Genomic DNA, 27,377 nt, shown 5'->3' on the forward strand with positions numbered 1-27,377 from the left:
GATCTTCCCATGGTGCAGTGCACTTGCTTCTGATGGCTTTACGAGAGTACTTCTCAGCTAAACTCAAAGATGAACATCAGAGAGAGGAACCTTTGCAGCCATTTTGTCTCAAGGATTGGGCTGCCTTTCAAACATGGAATGGCTTCTCAGTAATATGAGATTAGTTTTCAACAATAGATGGGTCTCTAAGTGAAAAGAGACCTCTTCGTTTGTCTGGTGGCATGTGGCCCTCTGCAAATTTACATGTGGTTCTGATTGCCAAGAAGGGACCACACGACATTAATGCAATTTCCCCTTGAATGCGCCACCTTGGTATCAGCCCTGATGTTCAGGCATCCATGGTTAAGATGCAGACTTCCATCAGACCAGCATGAATGCCACAGAGCTTTGTGGAGATCTGCCAAAACCACAGGCCAGCATTTGGGAGAAGGGAAGGATGATGTGATTTCAATTTCATACCATCTGTCCCCAGATTTCTTTCACTACCAGGCTGGTCACTGACTTTGGAGAAGAGTCAAAATGCCAGGGCTCTGGACTGCTCTGCATAAGTTGAAAGGAGCCAGCAGTCCTGTGAACCCCATTCTTGCCATGGGGAAGTGGACCGAGACTGCTGCCTTCCATAAAGTGTTGAAAGGCCTAATGAAAGCAATGTTAAGCCTTCGGGAGCTGACTTCATGTCTGAGTGGCTGGGAAAGAGATGTCAGATCGCTTCATGGGCAGGAGAGAAAACACAGGCAACCAAGGGAAAGGGAGAAGATATGCTGGCATTCTCAACAGGGGGCATTCTTAATTTAAAAAAAAAAACCAATTGTATGTATTCGTTTTGGCTGCGCTGGGTCTTCGTTGCTTCGCTGGCCTTCTCTAGTTGTGGTGAGCGAGGGCTGCTCCCTGTTGTGGTGTGTAGGCTTCTCGCTGTGGTGGCTTCTCTTGTTGCAGAGCATGCGTTCTAGGGAATCGGGGCTTCAGGAGTTGCAGTTCATAGGTTCAAGAGCTTAGGCTCACTAGTTGTGGTGCACAGGCTTAGTTTCCCCAGGGCATGTGGAATTTTCCTGGACCAGGGATCAAATCCGTGACCCTTGCGTTGGCAGGCAGGTTCTTAACCACTGGACCACCAGGGAAGTCCAGCATTCTTCATTCTTGGGTTAATAAATCCTTACCCTCTATTGTCAAACTGTAACCATCTTCCAACCTCTTTCTCCAGGGAGATCTCACCATTCCAATAAGAACATGATCCATAAAGCAAAAACAGGGGAAAATGGCTTTTTTTGGCCAGTGAGTCAGAGATTTTTTTTTAATCGTGAATTATTTTACACAAACTCTTGAGTTCTTACTTGCTTTGTTCCCAGGCAATCTGGACTAATTGAAACAATAAAGGTCTGGAAGCCCTAAGATGTTGGTTCAATTCCCATCTCTGACACAAAGAAGCTAAATGACTTGCAAAAGAATTTGTAGGAAAATCAACAACAATTTTCCTATCTGCAAAGTAAGGTTGGGGTGCCGCTGGAACACTGTATGACATTTTAAAAATTTGTTCCAAATGCTAATTATTCACCAGTTGGCATTCCAGATCATGTGTCTTGACACCAGTAAGTTGCTTGCTATCAGGATGATGATATTGGTTTAACTTTTACATGTGAGTTTCAGAAGTATACCTTTTTTAAGTCATCAGAGAACTAGAATGTTGGATGCCGGAAAAAAAAAAAAAAAACCTGCCAGAATCAGGATGTCAAATCCTGACACTTTACAATGAGGAAACCAAGGCCCAGAGAGGTTAATGACTTGGCTAAGGCCACAGAGAGGGTTAGTGACAAGCCAGGACAAGAATGCTGGCTTTACCTTTGATCAGTATCACAATTCAGAAGCCATGGTGATTTTTGTATGCCTGTTTCTGTGACGACTCCTGGGGAAAGGATTTCTCATGACATGGGTTTTTCATGGTTTGAGATGGGTGATTTGGGGGCAAGGCGTAAGGGCACTTTTTGATACAGCTGCTTCTCCACTGTGTTCAACACTCACTCCGTGAAGACAGAATTGCCAGCATCTCCATCAGTCGCAGGAGTCTTGGAAGGTATGAAATAAACACAGCTTGACAACTCTGTTCCCGTGTTATGACCTGTTCACCTTCCTGCCACTTTCAACTTGACTTCTCTCTGAGTAGCCTCCATGTTATTTAAGTCAGCAGTACTTTCCGAAATCAGGCAATGTGTGCTAAGGCTGCTAGGAGATAGGGCTGTGCAGCTGGCGTGTGGATCTGAGCTCTTTAAAACTCCAGGTTTTGACTGGTACTAAAGGAGTTGAGGTCGTTCTGAAGGTTATAGTCCCCAAATTTCCAAGTGTTCTGGTCCTTATTCTTAATCACTTTATGTCTTGGAATCACTACGATTCTCACTCTAATAAATATTATTTCTTGAACCACTGAGAAGCCTACTTCATTCTGGAATGTTCCAACTGACAGCTTTAACAAATTCATGGATAGCCCCTTTTAAAAAAGTGAATCCAAATTACATTTTACAGTGAATGACACTAACAATCCTACATCAAATTCATTCAAAAATGCCGGTTTGTACACAAATGTTTACAGTCACATTTTCCTAACAGCCACAGAGTGGAAGCAACCTAATGAATGTCTGTCAGCTGATGACTGGGTGAACAAAATGCGGTATATCTATATGATGGAATATTAGTCAGCAATAAAAACAGAGTACTGATCCATGCTGATATATGGACGAACTTTGGAAAGTTTATGCCAAGTGAGAGAAGCCAGACAAGCAAAGATCACCTACTACATAATTCAATTCATATGAAATGTCCTGAAAAGACAAATGTATAGAAACAGAAAGTATTTGTGACTGCTAAGGGTTGGAAGTGGGAATGTAGAGAGACACAGGAATGGAGAGTGGGTACAGGGCTTCTTTTTGGGTGATGGGCTTATTTTCAAAGTAGGTTGCAGCGATGATTGCACAACTTTGTATATTTATTGAAATCCTTGAATTATATGCTTCAAATGAGTGAACTTTATGGTATGGAAATTATACCTCAAGAAAGCTGTTAAACAAGCATGCAACAGATGTCCCAGCTCTTAGCATGGAAGATATTTTTGGGATAGAACAATGTCTGGTGTGATTGGACCCCTAAACTGATTCAGCTTTAGGGTTTCCCAAACCCAGCCACTCCTCATAGAGAGTCAGCCACCTTCAAATCAGAGTAGGGGCCCTTGACATGATGCAACAATTTACAAAATCAACTGGCTGCCCTTGTGAGGTGAAGTCTGACAAAAGCCTCAGTTCAGGGACAAATGAATTCAAAGGGAAAAACTCATGACAGTGGTAGCAATTTAGATCTGCAATTAAGACACTTAAAGTGTTTAGGGTTGACAAGGAGTTAAAGTAAATGTTGATTTGGTTGTAAAGTTTTCAGAGCCATAACTATGCAGAAGGGTCTTGTACAACTACAGGGTTTTATTTATTTATCCATTGTTACTGTCTCTAAAATACTCTTTTTTTTTCTTTTAGAAAATTTCTAACTAGCACTGGGACGCTTAGCGGGGGAGACTGGAAACAGGTCTGAATAATGCATTCAAGATAATTTCAAAAAATCACCCTTTAACGAGTACCATATTCCCTCCAATTTTCCCTTATATATGATTCACCATTGTGCAAATACTGATATATAAAGAATGCATTGAATGTGGCAAAAGTTGAAGATAGCCCCTGTGGATAAGACCTAATGGACACCATCCTGAAATAATACATACAGCTCAGGCTCCAGACATGTGTCTTCAATTTAAAATAATTCAGCAATCATGTTCAACCAGAACCTGATTACACAAAATGGGACTTTTTAACTCCCAGACTTGGATCAAATTTTGAGGCCACAAAAAAGAGGGGAGATATAATATGTGCCATGTTTATATATTCCAGATACTGTGATTAAATAATCCACACACAGATTTAACTGTTTCTTTGAGCTTATCGAGGCACCTATTACCAGTTTCTATCTGTAAATATTTGCCTTGCCTTCATGAGAACTGAGTAAAAGTCCTGGGCTGAGATGCAAAGGAAGGAAGCTGAAAATCAGTTGGGTTCTTCTGTCAGAATATTATGGTTTTCCAAAGCACTGAACCTGGCTTCATTCTCCACTTTGTAACGCAGGCCCAGGAGGGAGGCGACGGGACTGCACAGAGGTGGCTGTACCTGGGGTGGCACTGGGGAGCCTGGTACATTGTGTCTGCTGTGGTCTCCAGAAGATGCTCCATTCCCCGTGGACCTTTTATTTGTTTTTTTATTGAAGCATAGTCATTTTAGAATATTGTGTTAGTTTCAGATGTATAACAAAGGGACTCAGCTATACTATATATTAAATAAATAAGCAAGAAGAATTTACTGTATAACATCAGGAGCAATACCCAGGGTCTTGTAATAACCTACATGGAAAATAACTTGAAAAAAACATATATACACACACACAAACACGCACACACTTATATCCCTTTGGATCTTTTACTTTGTTGCTAGCAGCCTTCTTATCCTTGTAACTATGGCCAGATTCCTTTCTCACATGTAAACTGAACCTCTGCCTGTATTATGATTTCTGAGGTGCTAAGTCCCCAGGTCCTTCTCTTTTGATAGACTGCTGAATACTTGAACTGCTACCATTATTAGATACTTATTACTTCAAATTCCTTTGACCAGAGGAAATAATGTATAAAAGTGTTTGGTGAATCCCAAGGAATGGTCTCTAGTGATGATTGTCAGATGAAATACAAACACCCAATTCAATTTGAAATCCAGATGAACAAATAATTTTTAGTATATGCATGCTCCACATGTTGCACATGACAATCATACGCTAAACAATTACTTGCTAAACTGAAATTTAAATTTAGCCAAGTATCCTGCACTTTTATTTGCTAAATAAATTATATTGTAATAAGGTCACCTCCGCATTACTGAGAGAAGGGTGAAGATGGGCCGGTTCATTTTACCCTTTATTAAAGGCTCAGCCCCTAGGATTTGATGGTCTAAAAACAAAGCATCACATCTAGTTTACCATCTATGGGAACTTGGATAGAATTTGTATGCTACTGTTGTGTGAAAACTGTATAAATCTTAATTATCTTGAATTGGTTCATAGTGCTTTTCAGGTCTATTACATCCTTCTACTTCTCTGTACATTCTATAAATTTTTGTGAGTTTGATATTGAAACTCCAACTAAAAATCTTAATTTATCTGCTTAAAAAATAATTGTAATATATAGTGGAACCTTGTTCTGTATTTTCCAAATCTCCCATAAATGTGTTATCATACTTTCATAATTTAAAAAAATATTAAAAAAATAAAAATGAAGCATCATAAACCTGAGCATACTAGAAATAAAGGTTTTTGTATGCTTTATGTTTCAATAAAATGAATATATTTAGAATACATTTTCTTTTAAAATTGGCAGTATTTCTACTTTTTCTTTTGTTTACATGTCTTACAGATATTTTATGAATTAAAAGGAAAATGGCAGGGCTGTTTTGAATACTGGCTGAGCGAGGAGTTCCTGTTATTTTGGACTCTGACTTCTGGGTCTGAACCAGGGGTGGAGGGGAAAATGGCAGACAAACCCTGGTGGACGGTGTGCGGGGTAGGGGGCTGCGGGCAGTGATGAGCATCCACAAACTTACTGTCTCACGAAGTCTGTCACTACGAATAAAAGAGCAAAATTTGCAAGTGATCTGCTACCCCCTTCCATAAATTGGAGTGAATTCAACATTATCTCTTTAGTAACTTCACTTCTAGTAGCTTGCATAGCAGGTAGGAGAGAAAGGTGGCTTGCAAGTCAATGCCCTGAGAATTTCAGGTAAATTGACGAAATCTCCAGTCATCTGGCATTCAGGTGACTGTCAGTTGTCACATGTGCTGAGGCAAAGGTTAGATTGAGATTCACCACTCTCAGATGATACTTCCTAGAGGGAAATCCTAGAGGTGAATTTTCCTGGCACTCCACGATACAATTTCTTCTTGTGGTGGCCCCCAGCCTCCTTCAGTTCATTAAGCTCACAGAGTCAATACGAGAAGCTATCTTTCTTTCTTTCTTCCCTGATTCAGCAAAATTTATTTTTAGGGTCTACTCTGTGTCACTCGGGCTTGGTGCCTGCCCTTGAAGAACTTGTAGTTCCAAAAAAGGTGAAGGAGCATTTTATAAGGAAATTGAAGATGAAGGACTTTGAAGGCATTGGAAAGGGTTGGGAGGAGTTAAGGAGGAGCTGAGTAGGGGAGAGAGAGGATAGAACATCATGGAATGAAATGGATTTGTGAGTTTCGCCTCCTCTTATTTTGCATGTTCTTTCTTTTGGTGAAAGCAGAGACATCCTGGACAAAGTGACATTCCATCAAATCTAAAAGGCCATTGGTTGAAAGGCACGGGACTGTTTTTGTTTTTTAATATTTACTTACTTATTTAGCTGTGCCAGGTCTTAGTTGCAGCATGTGGGATCTAGCTTCCCAACCAAGGCTCTAACCCAGGCGCCCTGCACTGAAAGCACAGTGTTAGCCACTGGATCACCAGGGAAGTCCCAGTCATGGAACTGTTCTTAGTGCCACTAAGAAAGAAAAAGACGGGGCCATGGATGCATTCTGAATTCAGAAACTTTAAAATGTTGAAAAATGCATGTCTCAGAATCTATGAAATACAGAAAATTCTGCCTAATGCTGGGCCCAGAGCTTTACATACTGTAGTTCAATTCAGTTCAGTCACTCGGTCATGTCTGACTCTTTGTGACCCCATGGACTGCAGCACGCCAGGCTTCCCTGTCCATCACCAATTCCCAGAGCTTACTCAAACTCATGTCCATTGACTCGGTGATGCCATCCAACCATCTCATCCTCTGTAGTCCCCTTTTCCTCCCGCCTTCAATCTTTCCCCAGCATCAGGGTCTTTTCCAATGAGTCAGTTCTTCCCATCAGGTGGCCAAAGTATTGGAGCATCAGCATCAGTCCTTCCAATGAATATTCAGGGATCATTTCCTTTAGGATGGACTGGTGGGATCTCCTTGCAGTCCAAGGGACTCTCAAGAGTCTTTTCCAACACCACAGTTCAAAAGCATCAATTCTTCGGTGCTCAGCTTTCTTTATAACTCTCACATCCATACATGACTACTGGAAAAACCATAGCTGTGACTAGACAGATCTTTGTTGGCAAAGTAATGTGTTTGCTTTTTAATATGCTGTCTAGGTTTGTCATAGCTTTTCTTCCAAGGAGCAAGCGTCTTTTAACTTCATGGCTGCAGTCACCATCTGCAGTGGTTTTGGAGCCCCAAAAGGTAACCTTTCTCACTGTTTTCATTGTTTCCCAATCTATTTGCCATGAAGTGATGGGACAAGATACCATGATCTTAATTTTCTGAATGCTGAGCTTTAAGCCAACTTTTTCACTCTCCTCTTTCACTTTCATCAAGAGGCTCTTTAGCTCTTTGCTTTCTGCCATAAGGGCGGTGTCATCTGCATGTCTGAAATTGTTGATATTTCTCCCGGCAATCTTGATTCCAGGTTGTACTTCTTCCAGCCCAGCGTTTCTCATGCTGGACTCTGCACATAAGTTAAATAAGCAGGGTGACAATATTCAGCCTTGACGTATACTCCTTTCCCTGTTTGAAACCAGTCTGTTGTTCCATGTCCAGTTCTGACTGTTGCTCCTGACCTGCATATAGATTTCTCAGGAGGCAGGTCAGGTGGTCTGGTATTCTCATCTCTCGAAGAATTTTCCACAGTTTGTTGTGATCCACACAATCAATAACTTTGGCATAGTCAATAAAGCAGAAGTAGACATTTTTCTGGAGCTCTATTTCTTTCTCAATGATCCAGCAGATGTTGGCAATTTGATCTCTGGTTTCTCTGCCTTTTCTAAATCCAGCTTGAACATCTGGAAGTTCACGGTTCACGTACTGTTGAAGCCTGGTTTGGAGAATTTTGAGCATTACTTTAATAGCGTATGAGATGAGTGCAATTGCGCAGTAGTTTAAACATTCTTTGGCATTGCCTCTCTTTGGAATTGGAATGAAAACTGACCTTTTCCAGTCCTGTGGCCACTGCTGAGTTTTCCAGATTTGCTGGCATATTGAGTGCAGCACTTTCACAGCATTATCTTTTAGGATTTGAAATAGCTCAACTGGAATTCCATCACCTCCACTAGCTTTGTTCATAGTGATGCTTCCTAAGGCCCACTTCACATTCCAGGATGGACTTCACATTCCAGGATGTCTGGTTCTAGGTGAGTGACCACACTATTGTGGTTATCTAGGTCATGAAGATCTTTTTTGTACAGTTCTTCTGTGTATTCTTGCCACCTCTTCTTAATATCATCTGCTTCTGTTAGGTCCATACTATTTCTGTCCTTTATCAAGCCCATCTTTGCAGGAAATATTCCCTTGGTATCTCTAATTTTCTTGAAGAGATCTCTAGTCTTTCCCATTCTATTGTTTTCCTCTATTTCTTTCCATTGATCACTGAGGAAGGATTTCTTATCTCTCCTTGCTATTCCTTGCTATTCATACTGTAGGTGGTCACGAAATATTTGTTGAATGAATGAGTAAACAAAGATGGCAGGCAGAAATACTTGGGTTTTATGATGCCTACAATCAGCCACCGAAAACAGGGAACCAGACCTCTTTTGAGGTTTTAAGTAACCACTGAGAAAAGGCAGAAGACTGCTCTCTGATTACTGAAGGTAAAACACAAAGGAACAAAAAAGCTAAGTTGCAGATTGCATCTCTCCCATCTACCTCCAGAGGACTTAGGCCTCATGCGTTTTTCAGATAAGAAGAGTGAGTTTTTCATTCCTCTGTCCCTATGAAAAGAGATTTTTCTCTGAGCAAAGAAGGGATCACTTATACAAGGATCACACCAAAGTGTGTAAGAATGTGTGAATGAGTGTGTGTGAGTTAAGGAAGGCAGGTGGGTATAATACATAACAACAACAACAGAAAGCCCTAAACAAATCTTCCTGGGTTAAACATATACATCAGCAAACAGCACACACTCATGACTGAACCCACAGATCTCAGAATTGCAGCTTGCAACCGTGTCTCCTCTCTGTGATAAACATGGGCAATATTAATGCCATCTTCTAAGCCCCCCAAAATATAGCTGAATCTGTGCAACAGAGCTGGTCAGACTGCTGCAGGTAAATCATCTTCCGATCAGAACTCCATGTACACATAATCTTCTGGCACCTGCAAATTCTAGGGGCACTGAGTGACAGGTCTGGAATATTGATATCCCTTCCAGGACTGTTCTACTTGAGTTTGGGTTTTGTTTTGTTTTGTTTTCCACACCAGTAATAAAGATATGTTCTCTGATATAAAACCTCCTTATGACTTGACTTTTACTTCTTTTCGGGGGTCCTGCAAGAAAACCATTTAAATTAATCATAAGAATTATCATTTTGGAACAATGACCTGACTTCTGAAATACTCCTTTTAATTCTTACATGTTCATGCTATTTTCAGGAGAATACTGTAAGAATCTCACTCTTTCCATCCAGCAGATTGCCAATCAAGGCCAGAGCTTAAGAATTTGATCACTGTTAGGGCCTGTAATGAAAGGATTTAATCATTGTATGTGATTTGAGTGGGCATTTCCTGAGGGCCTGGCTTAAGTTATTTTTACCTAGCACCCTCTCAATTAATGTTGAGAGGGTAATGTTATTAAGCAAACGAATGGATAGATGAATGAATGATGTTGACAGCAGACATTTCCTGGTAGTACAGTGCAGCAACTAGGATTTTCAAGCATATTTAAATTTTGTTTCCCGAAATGCATGTCTGAAGACTGTGAATAAGTGTTATGCAAGAAAACAGACTTGTGTTTAAAAAAATGTTGAGGTGTGGCAAATTTGACAGAGGTTTTTGAATTCTTTTGCTTGCTCATCACAAATTGCAAGTTACAAAGAACATAATTTCTGGCATGTTTTAAATACTGATATTTAAAAAAGGTTTTAAATGTATCCATAAAATCTACAAGTAACATAGCAATTTGATATCCATCTTACCATTTTTTAAAAATATAGAAACTCTTGAAATTTTACATTTCTTTATTTCCATAAATGTATTATTTATTTTCTACTCTCCTTCCAAAATTTCATCCTAATAGAATTATTTTATGCTTAAAAGTCTAGTTACTGAACATTTTATTTTACTTCTTTGCAACAACACATATATGACTTGAAGTAATTACATTTATTTATTGTATTTTTAATGCTCCATATTAAAAAGCCTATTGATATTTAACAAAATAAAAACCTAAACTTTGATTTAAATTATTAAACATGAAAGTAAAGGTTACTGAATATTAACCTCTTAATGAAATGAAATAAGCTTTTTGTTCAAATCAGAATTTAAATAAAGTCCATGCAAGCATGCTCAACCACTCAGTCGTGTCTGACTCCTTGCAACCCCATGGACTGGAGCCTGCCAGGCTTTTCTGCCCGTGGAATTTTTCAGGCAAGAATACTGAAGGGGGTTGCCATTTCCTTCTCCAGGGGGTCTTCCCAACCCAGGGATTGAACCCATGTCTCCAGGACTGGCAGGTAGATTCTCTACCACTGAACCAACTGTGAAGCAAATAAGGTTCAGACATGGAGAGTACATGGTTGATATGTCTCTTAGGTCTCCTTCAGTCTTTAAATCTCAGTCTCTTTCTCTCTGTGCCTCTCTCTCCCCTTGTCTCCTAAACATAGTTATTTCATAGAAGAAAGGCTATTTCTTTCCCTTTCCCCTTGCCCTTGATAAAAATAAAAGAACAAGAGTTTATAATCTTTGAATAAACGACAATTCTTCCCAAGAAAGAACATTCAAAAATTTATAATTTCTCTCTCTCTCTCTCACACACACATACACCCACCTATATATATCACTGCTCTTATTTTTCTGGGTCCGTAAAAGATTTACTATGAACTGGCATTTGGAAACAACTGGTTTAGAGCATACAGTTATCACTTATGGTTTCTGAATATATCCCACAATGTGATGTGTATGTCAGAATTATGGCTATGAAATATATCTCGTATATAAAATGTAGGTACTTCTCTCAAAAGTTTCCTTAGTAAAGTCACTTAATATGGCAAAACTACACTTGCCTCTTAATATGGCAAAACTACAAAACTTATTGTTATAAGTCACCAAAGAAAGACATGTTTCATTATTCAATTCTAACTCACAATGTTCGTAACATTTGACTCAAAATATTCTGATGCTGCTTCAATACTGTAGGTAAGTCAGGCTCAGGTGAAACTGAGTCAGGGAACAAAGGTAGCCACAAACTGTATTCCATCTGGGCTCACTGAGAAAACCTGGCATAGGGAAAGACAGTACCACGTGAGGCAGTGAGCCAGTGCAGGCTGCGTGTGTTCTCATCTGTTGGGAAAGGGGGTTCCAGGCCCAGGGCCCATTCGTCTGGGGCTGAGCAGGGGTTGAAAGACTACATGCAGGAGACCACCTCTTCCAGCAGAAGGCTATAATTTGGGAAGCAGCAGAAATGAAGTTGAGAAAAGTCAGGAGGGGCAGGATCATTGAAGGCTTTATATTGCAAAGTAAAGGTTTAGGGCATTATTATGTGAGCAAAGGGGCAGCTCAAAGAGGCCTTAGGCTAGAAGAACATAACGGTTAAATGGGGACTCGCAAGCAAAATTACCTGGCTTTGAATCCTAGCTGTGATGCCTAGTATTGTGTAACCTTGCATAAGTTACTTAACCTCTCTGTGCCTCAGTTTCCTCATATGATATGAGGATGATAGAAACAAGTCCTAGTGTATGGGTCTTTATGAAGATTAAATAAGATAATAAGTAAAGTGCTTAGAAAAGTGCCTGCCCCTGAGAGATAATGTTGTTTTATTGGAAGGAATTTAAGGACAGGATAACATGATCAGCTGCTTTGCAAGCCATTTTGTTTCCGAGTCTCAGTTTCTCCCTCTACAAAATGAAGAGATTAAGTCAGATGCTCTAAGTCTTCCCCACTGCTCTGTTATTCTCTGATTGCAGTTGCAATGCAATGATAGACTTGCATTTGAACTTTAAAATAGACCTCAGTCCTCACCCTACCCCTTTGAAGGCAGGAGACTGACAGCCTAAATGGAACCAAAGCTCTTTAAGCAAAAGAGCTCACCTGACTGCCAAGTGTGATCCAGAGAACTCTCCTGAGAAGCCATCTTCCAATTCTCAGGATTTAAAAAAAAAAAGGCAAAGCTGTCTGATATCTTCTGAATTTACACAAACCAGGTCTCCTCCTGCCCCTCCTTCTGAGCATCTCAGGCCAAATGAATTCTCAATGTCAGCAGAATTTTACATACGTTATGCAAAAGCACATCAACAGAACACAGAGAAAAGACATAAATAATGCAAATTGAGCATCCATCTTCAAACCAGCCAGATGACATACGGGGCCACAATTAGCTAGTCGAGGCCTGACAGTGGTCACTGTGGCAATATTATCTATGGGCAGCGTCCAGTTAGAATGGCACATCTGCAAGGCAGAAATATAGTGCTTGATAAGAGGAAGGGACAGAGAAAAATTGTGAGCAACTGTGAAGCAAGGGAGGGAGCAAGGTAAACAGGGATTCTGAGAGGGACGGAAAGAGGAGGTGCCCGTGGGAGCAGGGCCAGCATCACAGCTCTGAGCGAGGATGGAAAATAGGTGTGCCACCCTCAGAGTCTTCACTATGGCATCTGGATCGAGCTATTGATTCTCTTTGAGCCTAAATTACAAAAGGCTGTGAATTATACATGGAAGATTGTCTGGGCCCATCCCTTAGCAGATGGGAAAACCGTGGTGGCAAATGAAGTTAGCAGGCTGCCTCGTGGAAAAAGCTTCTATGCCTTTCCTCCTTGATGTTTTGAGAGCCTGCATGGGGAATCAATGCCAGGACCATCATCAGGAGGTTTTTCCATCATGAACAAAACAACCATAAAAAACAACAACAATAACCTTTTTCCTTTTTGCAGACTTAAGAGACAAATTTCCTTTTCCAAGAGTTCGCTACAGTCTCAATCCTTGGTGGCTTGGGTTGGAGTAGGTATGAGTAACTCTGGGTACCTTGAGCTACACTGTCAGCTCAAGAGGGTTTGACATTGGGCACAGGTAGAACAGTGGAAAGGTGAAGAAAATCAGCCATCCCAGGAGTAAAGCCTGCTTGCTTCCTCCAGGAGGCACACCAGCCAGAACGGATAAATTTCTGTTTCTTGTAACTTGTTCAGTCGCTAGGCCATGTTCAGCTCTTTGTGACCCCTATGAACTGCAGCACACCAGGCTTCCCTATCCTTTACTATCTCCCTGAGTTTACTCCAATTCATGTTCACTGAGACAGTGATGCCATCTGACCATCTTGTCCTCTGTCACCGCCTTCTCCTGCCTTTAATCTTTCCTAGCATCAGGGTCTTTTCCGATGAGCTGGCTCTTCGCATCAGGTGGCCAAAGTACTGGAGTTTCAACTTCAGACCAGACCTTTCCTGGTTCCTTGGAGGGTTCCGAGGGACAGAGCTCCAGGAGCTCCAAGCAGTCAGCACAGCAAAATCTCAGAGAGAATGACACTCACCAAACAGCCATCAGAAGGCAAACAGGGAGTTCCATAAAATCATCCTTCTCTGATTAGTAGGCTTCTGGGGAGCCAGCAAGGATTTCCATAAACCTAGACTTTTGGAAACTATTTTACTAGACTTGCTTCCTAGGGGGGAGTCGTAACCCAGCAGACAGACATTCAAAATTACAGTAATCATTATAACCATGATAATGATAATAATACGAGCCATAATTAAAGCTAATACTTATTTAATGCTTACTCTGTGTCCATCACTGTATGAAGTGCTTTACATGCATTTTCTCATTTAATCCTGAAACAAGATTTTGAGGTAGATACTATTATCAGTTTCATTTTAGAGGTGATGAAACTGTGGTGTAGAGAAATGTCTTGCTAAGGTCACAATGGTAGACTGACGGTCAAAGTGGTCACAATTCTTCACTCTCCCAGCATCCTCACTCTGCAGCATGACTTTGCAGGTTTTGGCTGGTCTCAATGCTTGCTTTCGGCCAGTAGGATGAGGCTTTGCTCATAGTGTCTCCGTTCTGAGTCTAGACCTCAGAACTCTGGCCAAGCTCTTGGAATCTGGGACTCTATCAGGCTGTTGAGGGAACAAGCTCAGATTAGCCTGCTAGAGGATGTGGGACCATGCGGAGCAGGGAGAGAGAAGCTGTCCCAACCGAGACCATCCTACACCTGCCAGGCTCCTGTGGACACTTGAAAGAGTCCAGATGTGTTCAGATAAGCCTGGCCTAGATGAGCACAATCCAAGGCTGTTCTGCTGATCAGTGTGCAATAATAAACGGTTGTTTTAAGCCACCAAGTTTTGGGGTGGTTTCTACATAGCAGTTAACAACGGAAACAATGACCTAAGTAATACTAGCATTCCAAACCAGGTTTCTCTACTCCAAATTCCTTTGCCTTTTAACTTCTAACATCTAATGACACACTCCCATCTCATTGACCAGCACCATCTTCTCCAATCCCACCTTTCTCTTTCCAGCAGCTCCCAGTAGCAGACATTTCTGATTGCCCACTGATAACTCATTTTCTGACAAATAAGAACAGTTGGGATCCCCATCCCAATTCTAGGGGCAAATCTTGACTGAGAAAGCCAGCAATGGTGGCTGTAATCTCTTCATTGGTCATTCAGCAGGAGTGCACACATAACCTGTTTCTGACTATGAGCTGGGGTGGGGCGGTGGGGGCGGGGTTGGGCCACCTGGAGGGCTTAGGGAAAAGATTTCCTTTTTCTTCTGAGAATAGAAACACCACAACATACAGTCTTTTATTGATTTTGTTTGCTGTCCACCACTTTGCAACAATGAAGGGGGACTACCTGAGTGGAAGATAATGCTCAGGACGGCAGAATACAGACATTGAGATCACTGGAACTACTCAGGCATGGAGATAGAACCACACATAGGATCCATACTGTTCTTCTTTTGAATTTCCTCTTTTCCCCTTTTGTTCAAGCCATTTTTTTTTTTTAAATACTAGTAGCCAGAAACATCCTAAGGGCTTCCCTGGTGGCTCAGAAGGTAAAGACTCTGCCGACAATGCAGGAGACCCTGATTCGATCCCTGGGTCAGGTAGATCCCCTGGAGAAGGAAATAGCAACCCACTCCAGTATTCTAGTCTGAAGAATTCCATGGACAGAAGAACCTGGCTGGCTACAGTTTATGGGGTCACAAAGAGTCAGACGCGACTGACTGACTTTCAGAAACATCTTAATGGGTAGAGTTCCAATCATCAGCTGAAAGGATCTAGCCATTTGGTTGTTGAGTCCATTATTCCTACAAAAACCAGATCAAACGCCTTTTATTCCTACAAGAACCAAACGGTTCAGAGGCCACTGACGCTGATTCCCAAGAGGCAGACCCCAATCTCCTGGAGCCATGTATTTATGGCCCATATCTACTTCTTTTGTCTGACTTTAGCAGTAAGCAGTTGCCCTGGGACTCGGAGCAGGATGACTGTAGGTTGGAGGTAAAGGCAGAAGACTTCTGGAAGTTCTGGGGAGCATGACTGAAGTGTAGCCAGAGGTCCAAGGACACAACAGATGTTCAATCAATGTATGCTCTTGTGGGGTATTCTCATTTCAGCTGGTCCCAACTTTTCCTCTCCATCCCTCTACCCCTGGGGAGCACATAGAATGAGGCTTTACAGAGATGACACTCAAAATATTTAACACTCTCTATCCTCAGATGCAGACTAGTCCAAACAAGGGCTGCAGTGCTGAGGCTGGATCTTGGAGGCCTTTGTATTTGGGTCCTAGGGAAGGAGGTGGTCACTGAGGGGTAAAGGAGGTTCTTGAGGAGGGCTCAGGGCAGAAAGGGTAAAATAGTGGATAGTGTGGCACAGAGGGAAGGGCAGCAAGGACAGTGGATATTTACTTGTTTGGTCTTTACAAAATTTAACAACTTGTTCAGCCATACTGGGGCGTACCAGAATGTTCTACAATACGTGCTACATTTTATGTGTGTCTGTCTGCTCTACCGGCCTGTGTACCCCAAGGCTAGAGGTACTGCCATACTCACCTGCCTGTCCGCAGCACTCAGCACAACCCGTAGCACACAGCCCGTCACAACACAGTTGGATGAATTGCGCAGAATCAACCACATAAACACCCAGATTCTGAATGAAGAGGAATCTAACTGGTCACAGCTATTTTCCTCTGAAACAATTATTTCTTAGGAGCAGAGTTATGGAGAATTAAGGTGACCTCTGACATTCCAACCTCCTTTGACCTAAGATGGTTCAAGATTAAACTTTTTCACTGAGGAGAGCAGATGAAAGAGGGAGCTGGGGGTGGAGAGCAGCCCCGGGGTCTTGCAGGCCTTGGAGCAAGCTGTGCCCAGGCTGCTGGGCCATCACCATCAGTAGTGATTCCACAGTTCTCATTGGGGCTGAGAAAGGATACAAGACCTCACTCCAGGGAACTCCTAAAAAAAAAGCCCCAAATTCCAGGACTTGGACACTGGTTATCAAAGGCACTGCTGTGTCTTACTCATCTTTCTTTTCCTTAACCCTAAGTGAGGCAGAGGCTCAGGGGCCACCTGCTGAGAACACAAGTGAGGGAATGAATGAACAAGTGAATTAATGAATGAGGGCACCTCCTTTGCAAGTAGTTTTGGTACAAAGAACATGAAATTAACTCAGGAGTCATATTAATTTGGGTTAACTTCCAGGTCTTGTCACTTAATGGCTATTGAGTCAGGCAAAGTCTTTAACAGAAACTTAAGAATCTGTTTCTTGTGTACACAAAGTAAAAAGCAAGTAAAATGAAACCAACATCAAGGGCTTACAACTCATGTAAAGTGCCTAGGGGAGCACCCAGAAGTACTCAATAAACTGTAACTACTTCTCTTCTCTCTTCATTTCATCTTTTTGCTTTATTATTAAGCTCACTTCTCAGAGATATAGAGATAATTTTGCACACTTTGGAACTGGCTAGTTTGAATTTTTTCACCTAAATAATGTCCAGATGAATCAGCATATAAATGGTCTATGTCAGCAGTCTTTGTCATCCAAGTATAAGTCACTCCTTTCTCCTCTCTAAGGAGGAAGACGTATTTGAAACAAGCCTATGTAAGAATAACATCCAAATACAGCAGGCACCTGCTTTAGTTTTAATCGCCTCCCTCATGATCTTTACTGAGCACTTAGTGAGACAATCACAGCACAAGCTCTTTATTATCCTTGTCTTCTTCCTAATCTCTACCTCAGCCAGGAAGGTGGACAATCTTTATTTTATAGATGAGAAAACTGAGATTCAGAGAAGTTAAATGGCAATGCCAAGTAGTAGAGTCAGATTCACGAACATGATGGGTATCTCCTGACATCTATTCTTTGCTCTTCTCAGGTGTAGCAGACTTTTGGTTTTGCTGCCCCAGCTCCATCCCCAACTCCAATGAGTGACTCTATTTGATTTAAATCAACCACAGTATCTTATCCCTTTTGCATAGTGATTGGCTCAGATGAATCAAACCTAAGCCAATCAGTGCAGGGCATTCCTCTAGCCAATCATATTGAAGTGACCGATGCTCCTTCACTTGCTGGACAAGACCAGTTATCTGTTTTCTTTCCCTGCTGGCCCCTAATGAGAAAGCCCTAGTTGTAGCCTGCAATCTTGCAAACTTGAAAGGAATTAGAGAATCAGTCTTAGGGTGAAGCTGAGCTAGTAGAGCGGAGAGAAAAGCCACTGCCTTTCTTGAGTCCCTGGGACAATCAACTCAGAAGCCTGCTCTGTCTTGGTCCAATATATGGCCATCTGATTTCCTTTGTCATTACCATTTTGACTTTTTTGTTGTTGTTCTTGTTGTTACTTGAAATTAAAAGCATTCTAAATGATAGCGCAAGAATCAAACCCATATCTGTTTGACCCATGAGCAGTGGATACCCACTATGTGGCACAGCTTTTCACTTCTCTAGCTAATAGTCTTGAAACGCACACATTTATTGGCAGCCTGGAGCATCTCTAATGTCTTAGCCCATTGCAGCATTTCTGGGGGTAGTTTAGCTCTCTGGCTGGAAGGCTGATACCCCAGGAGGTTGCTGGTGGGCACTTAAGGTCACTCTTGCAAATTAGTGGTTGGAGGCCATCAGAACAAAGCTGATGTAATTTCTACATACAAAGCAATGATAAATGTCTTTGGGTGTGACTCTAGCCAAGGAAGACTTCAGAGAAACACAGGCTTCAGTGGGACTAGAAAAGCAGACAGCTGAAAGGCTGCTTATCAGGCCTTGATGTATTCAACATGTAAAAATGCTAACCTCCTCCAACTGCAATTGAATTTGCACAAGTGCTTAGAAAGAACACTGAATTTATCAGAGCTTGAAGTGCACAATATTAAAAAATAAATCACTGCTGGTGAAATCCTAGAGCTATCAGGAGATCCATTTGAAAAGAGAGTTAGCAAAGTCAATTTGAGGCACATTCATCAAGCTTTGAAATCATGGAGGAGGCTCTGTCCACATGGGCTTCCTTCTAGCCAACCCAAGAGGATACTAGAATTTAAGGCTGAGAACAGCTGAAACCTGACAACTAGGAATCAGATCACAGGAAATGCTAATAAGAATGTTTAGAGATAAAAGCAAATGCCCACCCAAGTAGCTGAGATCAAGAGGATGATTTTCCTGGGTAGCTCTTCCTGGGGGCACCCTTGGCAGGGATTGATCTTGGTTTCTACCTGCAGACCTAGTCATGTGTGAGCTTCTATTAAATATTAAATTTAAAAAGAGAGAGAGAGAGAGACATCCCTGGTGGTCCAGTAGTTAAGACTCCACACTTCCAATGCAAGGGGTGTGAGTTCAATCCCTGGTTGGAAAACTAAGAGCCCACATGCAGCGCAGCTAAATAAATGTGTGAAAACATAAGTAAAATCATTAAGTCAATTTCCCTGGGATTCAGGTGACTATGACAATTGAGAATTTTTTGCATTGAGTGTGGACTCTCCTTGGCTGCCTGCGACTAAGGGATCTGTGTTGACCTCACGGGGAAGCATCAAACCATCCTGCTTACCTAATCTGACCCTTGTAGAGGACTGGGTACCCTAAATTCTGACTAGTCAGTTTCTCTGATAGAACTCCAGCCTCAAAAAATCTTTTCCTAGATCCCTGGGCTGACCCACGGATGTGTGGTGTCATACCCAGGGCCCATCTCTACAGCCTTGTCTGTTTCCCCTAGACTCCTCCAGGGTCCAAGGCCTGGCCCCATTTCCCTCCCAACTGCCCTATACTATATGAGAGGGAATGACCCTGACCTTTTTGTGAGTATAGCACAGCGGTTTAAACAGCATTGCTTCTCCAACCATCTGTGGTGAACAATCAGTTCACCAGTATTTAATACTTTCAATCTATCACTGAATAAAATGTGGGCTCCCTGTGCATACTAGCATGTAGCTTGTACCATGTGTGACTCACAATGAAATTTTGACATCCCTGAGCTCATCCATATTTGGTAAGATATGCCCACTGATCATGCACTTGATGTCACAGCAATGTCAAGTTACAAAAAATTCTAATGCTTCCTTTCAGTTTCTATACTTGTCACAGACTGATGGCAAATAGCTCATATCTGCACTTGGCATTCTTAGTAACAGCATTAGTATCACCTGAGTACTTGCTAGAAATACAAATTCTTAAGCTGTCTCCAAAAGTTAAGGAATCAGAAACACTGGAGATGGAGCTCTGTACTTTTACCAGCTTTCTGGGTGATTGTAGGATCTGTGTCAAGCCGGAGAACCACCGCTCAGGCAGTTGGATGGGGAGAAAGAGCACTGACAACAACAGGTGTGTTAGGAGACTTCTTCTTTTAGAGCCTTGAGTATTATTCAAAGGAAATTGTTATATCTATCTTAGTGACTCTGGAGCTCCATTTTTAAAGCTTTGAAATGTAATCTCCCTGAAATCAAGAGTAGTATAAGTCCACAGAAATGTAGTTACGTATTCATCTTAACCAAGCACACAATTTGGGTTTCAAAATTAATCTTTAACAGATTTAAGAGTGAGTGACCATTTTATAGCTACTACTCACCCTACTCATACCTTTCGCACCATTCGTCACCAACTCTTCATTAGCAAACACACAGAGATGTTCCGAAGGAATCACAAGAGGCAGGGAATACCAAGGGAGGGACAGTGAGTATCTCTGAAAGCAAGGATCCTGGAGCCCTTTTTTGTGTGTCTCTAGTACCTGGATCATTATAGATGCTCAGTCTATCTTAATGGGATGAATGAGTGGATGAATGAATAAAAGGAAAAATGAAATTTGATGAGCTAGAACACTTTGTTTGTAAAAGTGTTCTAGGTTAATTGAACTTAATTGAACTTGCTGGTTAATTGTATATCCTTCTTGTTCTGGTTTTTATTTTTGAAACACTTTCCTAAAAAAGTGCATTTTGGTTTTCACCTTTAATTGAATGCAAATCCAATGGTCATATGAGCAAAAGACAACTCTGTTCAGGTGTGATGCATTCAAATTACATCTATCCTAAAGGAGATGGATAAGAAGAAACCCAAATTTCTTGGATCACATGAAATGGTAAAGTTGAGAATTCCATTTTTAAAAATTTTATTACTGAGAATGAATTTTTTTGGAAACCACATTCAGAGAAAAGCAAATAAAGGGATTATAGCCCCAAAGCATGGCAACCGTATGTCATTATTTGGGGGTGAAATCCAGTTATTTTTATTATTAATACTTAAATTAAGCACAGCCATATTTGGTATTCCCATGAGCATAATTGGTAAAATGGTTCTATAACAAGCTCAGAGATGTTTAGGCAGGATTTGCCAAAGAGAAATAGAAAAATTCAGCACACAAAATCATATGATGTAAAAAAAAAAAACAAATCAGAGAAAAGTAAAAAATGTATACCAACTGGTTTGTATACAGAGGACCAAACAGTTGGAATGATGTATTCACCAAACTTGACTAACTCTTTGTCTTTAGATGCAATGCTAAGACAATCCATCAATTTGAACAGTTCAGCCCTAAATTAACCAAATGGACCGGTCAGTCAGAGCACCTTGAGGATCTGTCTGTAACATGTTTGTCTTGAATACAATGCCTTGTCTCTTTTAGGAATGTCTTCAGTCACACACCAGCTCTACCTGATGGAGAATAAAAATTCTGTGGGAACCTGAACGTGAGCAGACCCAGGAGGGCCAAGAAGAAATTTCCTTCATTGGAACCCCTCTATGATTCAGGCCAGCTCACACTGGAGAAATTGATGGCATTTTCCAAAATAAAGTTTTTAACATGACTTTACATTTTAAAGAGTGACTTGAGTTCAAATATGAACTCTCCCTCTTTAGCCTTAGGGTTGAGCTCTGTAAAATGGGAATAATAATACAATCTGCTTTATGAGCTTTCTTGAAGGATTAAATAAAATAGTGCATATAAAGTTCTTACTGCTATGCCTGGCATTAACATTATCTATCATTATTAAGCATCAAGTGTGTAGAGCTTTTTCTTGGTTTGCCTAACAACATCTCCTTGGTGTTAGATATTTGAGTTAACATCCAAAGTCAGAGATCAGTTGTTTAATGCCAAACTTTTCACTCCAGTGCTGAGCTTACATTATACTTTATGAGCTGGTTGGAAAGGAAACAATGCTTTTCCCACCCAAAATATATCATCCCTAGAAATAGTCCTATCAATGGCCCTGAAGCCAAAAGGAAATAGTAATGAAAATAACATCTATCTCTAAAAAGAGGGACAAACTTTAGTTTTGAGTTTTGAGAATTCTAAACTCATTGCCTGACAAGTTTTCCCTTATTTGGAAGTAGCTCAGATGAAATTCTAGAACCCTCTGCAGGTCACTCACAGTCTGTCCACTAGCTTTCCTATTTGCTGTCTTCTTGTCTACTTACATCAACTCTTCTTAATATTTAAGAACTTTTCAGGAAATTCAGTCTTAAAAAGACAGCAAAGGAGCTTTGAATTGGCAAAAGTTTCACATTTCAGAAGTGATACTAATCTAAAGAAACACACTATTATCTTAGTAATTTCCAATTGTTCCTGGAAGCATTTTACTGCAGAGAGCATTGCCAGCTATTAAGTAGAGGAGACTCGCTTTTGGTTGCCAGAATTAGCTGAAATTAAGATCCTTTGACATCTTCTTACAGAAAAAAGTCAGTTTAAGTACAAACATTTTGGAATTTAATAGATTGTGACAGGTTATAAAATTCTATGCATTTGAAAGAAAAGTTTTGCTGGTGGAATAATGTGTTTCTAATTTACACATAATAGGCCCATGAAGCTATGACTAGAAGGATATTAAAGTAATGAGGAAATTCCAGTTATAGACACTTTCTGTAGAGATCTTAAAGATTATGATTAGGGCAGTCATTTTCCCAAGTACCTTATGCAGCTAAAGCCAAAATGAAGGTGGCCAGGACAAAGACAGGAGGCTGGAAGGCAAATGGACTTCAGTTGAGAGGGTAAGAAAGCCTTTTAGGAAGAGCTGCTCAACCCAGGGATGGAGGATTTTATTAACGTAAATAAATGCTTAACCTACTGAATACGCACTCAGGGCCTAGCACAGGATACTTGTACATGAAAGGGGAAGACTCACCAATCATAGGAGCAGTGAGAAAGGCAATGTGATTTTTGTGGCTTAAACTCTTGCCCAGTAAAAAAGAATTCCACTTTGCTTGGATTCTTTGTCCCCATAGTTGTCCAATCAAGCCCCTCTTCTCCATTCTACTCATGATGAACTCAATGCCAAACAGAGCCACTGAATCCTTTGCTTATTTAAAAAGTCTCAATGCTACTATATAATTTAAAATGCATGCTAAATGGCAGAAAATCTGGAGTGTGTCATTTGATATGACTTTGGGTGGCTGTTCTCATGCCACACATTGAAACAGAGACGGAAGCGGCCCGTGCGAAACAGCAGAACATGCTCGTAATGAGAGGCACAGGCTTCACTTTATTAGTGATTAGTATTTTCCTGCCCTATTTTTTGAGATCAGTTCCTTGGGTAAAATTCGTATAAGCTAGAAACCTTCTTTCTGACTAGAAAGCAGTTGGAGTCTTGTTCTGTTATTGTTTCTGCTATCCAGCATATTGTAGGTAGTAAATACTAACCACCCAAGTGTTAGAAGATCTGGAAATTTTGTTCTTTCTTTAAAAATGACTCCAGTACAAATTTCATGGCTCTCCTTTTCTCTCTGTCTTCCAGAAAAACTTTTGGAGCACGCTTTATATGCCAGATGTATTCTAAACTCTGGAGAATGAGATTTCTAGGTTTATAGAACTTCAATTCTGGGAGGACAGGTAGGGAGGTAGGAGATAGTCAACTTAGAAAACAAAATAATTCTTCTTTATGTCTCATTTTCTTATGTATCGTGTTTCAGCTCTTGTGCTCTTTGGTTTGTTAGGGTCTTATCTACCATAGAGGTTTTTATTAGCCTTGGCCTTAACTACTGAGTATGGGGTGGAGGTGGAGGTGGGGTGGACAGAGCGAAGAAAGTTTGCAAAGAAAGTTGGTAGATGTCATCTCTCACCTAGTACCCTGCCATTGGGCCAATCTGAGAAGATGATGGGTTTACAGTTTATAGATCATCATGAAACCACAGAAGAGTAGAAAAGATCCAAATGAAACAAAGAAATGCTTATGCCAGCAGTTTTGCTTTCCCAAAGCCCCTCTCTTCCTGATTCATTCAAGAGGCATGATATCTAGCTATACTATTTCATTTTTCATCCTCCTTAATGAAGAGTGTCTTTGTGATACTGACTAGCTGGGTAGTCAGGTCAATTCAGTTGGAGAAACAAACCCATCAAGTTAACATCAAATAGATAATTTTTTTGAAACTTTGCAGTTGGTCTGTTATCTCAGAGTGTTGTAGAATTCATTTGTCTGTAACTCAAATTTCCTTCAAAAAAGAATATGATAGGATTTTCTTCCCTCATTCTTATGTGGTCACTGTGTATTAACCATGAATTACATTTACACAAAGAAGATCAAGAGCCGTGGTGGCCCCATTTATTTAGAATATACCATGTGTTTTCATTGTACTCAGTAGAATTTCTTACTATAATAAGATGAAAATTTCCTTGTTACAGGAGAACTATTAATGGAATCCAGGTCTTTGCTGTTCTCAGCATCCTGAGGACTTGAAAAGTTCAACTTCATTCAAAGTGAAATCATACTCTTCTGAAAGAATTTTGGACATAAACTTGGGTTGTGGAGTAATGAGGGATTGAAATTACTTCAGTGATCTTTAACATGAAAAACAGCCCTGGTTTGTGGTTAAAAGATAAGCTATTATCACTGCTTGGGATGCTAGAAAACTAAACTCCCCAAAGACTGAAATTTGGCCCCCAGACGGGTCTGTGATTTTTTCCAGAGTAGGCCCACGCACCAGATAATAATATTCATTTCCTTGTAAAGAATATTAATTGTCATTTAGTTTTATCTTCACCTATTCCAAATCTAATGTTTGTATCTCTTAAAGATCTAAATGTAGTTAAAAATAAATCATCAGTTTTTTTTATACATGAAAAAGGCATAGCACAGATATATGCAGTGAGATTCATATAAAGAATCCATAGAGGAACAAAAACATGCAAAAAAAATTTCAAGTAGCCAACTGCACATCAGGAACCCACGGTGTGGGAGGTATACATCAAAACTGGCCAACTCTATCCATGACTTCACCGTGATAAATAGAAGACTAAAAGAACTTTTTTAAAAAATAGAAGTTCATAGCATATTCAAAAGCAGAGACATTACTTTGCCGATTAAGGTCCATCTAGTCAAGGCTATGGTTTTTCCAGTGGTCATGTGTGGATGTGAGAGTTGGACTGTGAAGAAGGCTGAGCACTGAAGAATTGATGCTTTTGAACTGTGGTGTTGGAGAAGACTCTGGAGAGTCCCTTGGACTGCAAGGAGATCCAACCAGTCCGTTCTGAAGGAGGTCAACCCTGGGATTTCTTTGGAAGGAATGATGCTAAAGCTGAAACTCCAGTACTTTGGCCACCTCATGCGAAGAGTTGACTCATTGGAAAAGACTTTGATGTTGGGGGGGATTGGGGGCAGGAGGAGAAGGGGATGACAGAGGATGAGATGGCTGGATGGCATCACGGACTCGATGGACATGAATCTGAGTGAACTCCGGGAGTTGGTGATGGACAGGGAGGCCTGGCGTGCTGCGATTCATGGGGTCGCAAAGAGTCGGACACGACTGAGCGACTGAACTGAACTGAACAAAGAATATAGATGTTACTTGCTGCCATTTTTCTATAATCTTTATTTCCTGAAGGTGCCTGTACAATTCTGCAGTTGCTGAAATCTACACTTCAAAGTCAGTATTTTGAAAATAACAGTATTTCCTTGTGCATATGTTTTTTCAGCATACATGAATTTATTTAATACTTAATACATATCTAAGGTCTATTAATACTAGTTACTTAGAAGCAATTGAAATGAAATGTTTCAAATGGCTTCCCAACTACTAAGGAATATAAGAAATCTGAAAGGAATTTTGCCAATAGTTTTCAAAAGTAGTACAAATGTATATACATTTGACACTGCAATTCTACTTCTTGGAATTGATCCTGAAAATACAGATTATAATAAGAAAAATGGGAAGTAATCCAAATGCCCAATACTAGGCATTAAGGGAGCTACACATTAGCTTGCTCTAACAAACAATGCCACATCACAGTGGCTTAACAAAGTAAACAGTTCATTTTTCTCTCACAATGCAGTCAGAGGTGATTGGGTGGCCTTTCATGTAGTGATTTAGGGATCCTGGCTCCTCTGTCTTATACTTCTATACTCTTTCAGAACCTCTAAGTCTTTATCTAGACCCCTGCATTTATCCAACAGGTGAATAAAGAGGGTGAGAGTGAAGACAGAAGTCTTAGTTGTTATGGGTTGGACATGACAGACATCATTCTGACCCTATTCTATTGGTCAGAATGGTCACGTGACCACAGTTAGCTTCAAGGAATGCTGGGAAATGTAACCATCCACTATGCCCAAGAAGAGGAAATAGGACTGCTGAGCTGATGGCTGGCACATTCACAGACTGGCTCAATGCATGAACGCTAAGTTGCTTCGGACTCTTTGTGATCCTATGTACTGTAGTCGGCCAGGGGTTCTCCAGGCAAGAATCCTGGAGTGGGTTGCCATGCCCTCCGCCAGGGAGTCTTCCCTACTCAGGGATCAAATATGTGTCTCCTGCACTGCAGGCAGATTCTTCACCACTAAGCCCTCGGGGAATACCTATCATTTCATATATAAAAATTAAAATATTAAAAATAAAAAATTAAAGTATGACATACTTTTAAGGACTTCTATTTTTATATAGAGTCTTTAGAATATGGCTTACACTACAATAGATTTCGGTTTGAACCAGCCACAGTGAGGGTACCCAATGGCCAGCTACACGTGGCCAGTGCTACCGTTTTAGATAGCATCGCCTGAAAGGGGGTAAAGGGTAGACTGGGCAACAACCTGAGGCAGTCCAGAGGAGGATGCTGTCTTAGGAAATCTTCATGAAAGAGGTGACTTTGGGCTTGGGCCTTCAAGGGTATCAATAATCATACGAAGAATAACCATAATACAGACAGCATCTAACTTTATTTTATGTATACTTGCTTCCTTTGTGGGTCAGCTGGTAAAGAATCCATCTGCAATGCAGGAGTTCAGTCCCTGGGTTGGGAAGATCCCTTGGAGGAGGGAAAAGCTACTGACTCCAGTATTCTGGTCTAGAGAATAGGGTCGCAAAGAGCTGGGCATGACTGAGCGACTTTCTCTTCACTTTTGCTATGCCCATCACTGTGCTCACCACTAGGGGTCAGTAGAAAAGACGGACTATCTGAACAGGGAGAACACCAGTGGCAGAAAAAGCAATGGCCTGCAGGAAGGCAATACACTTGAGAATATTTAGAGGAGAAATTGGAACAGTTGGTTTTGGACCCTCAGGAAAGAAGCAAGAGAAAAGACAGGAAGGCCAATTGGAGCCAAGTTTAGAAGCATCTTGAATGTTAATGGAGAAAGTTCATTTATATCTAGTTCAGTAAGAATATATGGTACTAATAACACAAAACATTCCCTAAATACTTTGTGGGAAGTGTGATTCCAGTGGTTAATAGGCATTAACTTCCTATGAGATAAGTACTAATATTTTTCCCATTTTACGGATGAAGAAACTGAGGCAAAGAGCACTTAGAAAATTTCCCCAAATGATACAATATGTAACAATATTTGACAGAGCTTGAATTCTAACCCAAGTATTTCTGGCTCTAAAGTCTACCCCTTCAGTTCAGTTCAGTTCAGTCACTCAGTCGTGTCCGATTCCTTGCG

General features: G+C 40.8%; 1 long non-coding RNA gene across 1 annotated transcript in view; it reads right to left on the reverse strand.

The window, feature by feature from the left end:
* Positions 1 to 3,890: 3,890 nt before the first annotated feature.
* Positions 3,891 to 27,377, reverse strand: part of LOC132659744 (uncharacterized) — a 284,117-nt gene continuing 260,630 nt past the window's right edge. Inside the window, exon 4 of the long non-coding RNA XR_009600502.1 lies at positions 3,891 to 9,215. This is a non-coding gene — a long non-coding RNA (uncharacterized LOC132659744). The remainder of the gene's footprint in view (positions 9,216 to 27,377) is intronic.

The sequence above is a fragment of the Ovis aries genome, chromosome 4 (assembly GCF_016772045.2).
Source record: "Ovis aries strain OAR_USU_Benz2616 breed Rambouillet chromosome 4, ARS-UI_Ramb_v3.0, whole genome shotgun sequence".
NCBI lineage: Eukaryota > Metazoa > Chordata > Mammalia > Artiodactyla > Bovidae > Ovis > Ovis aries.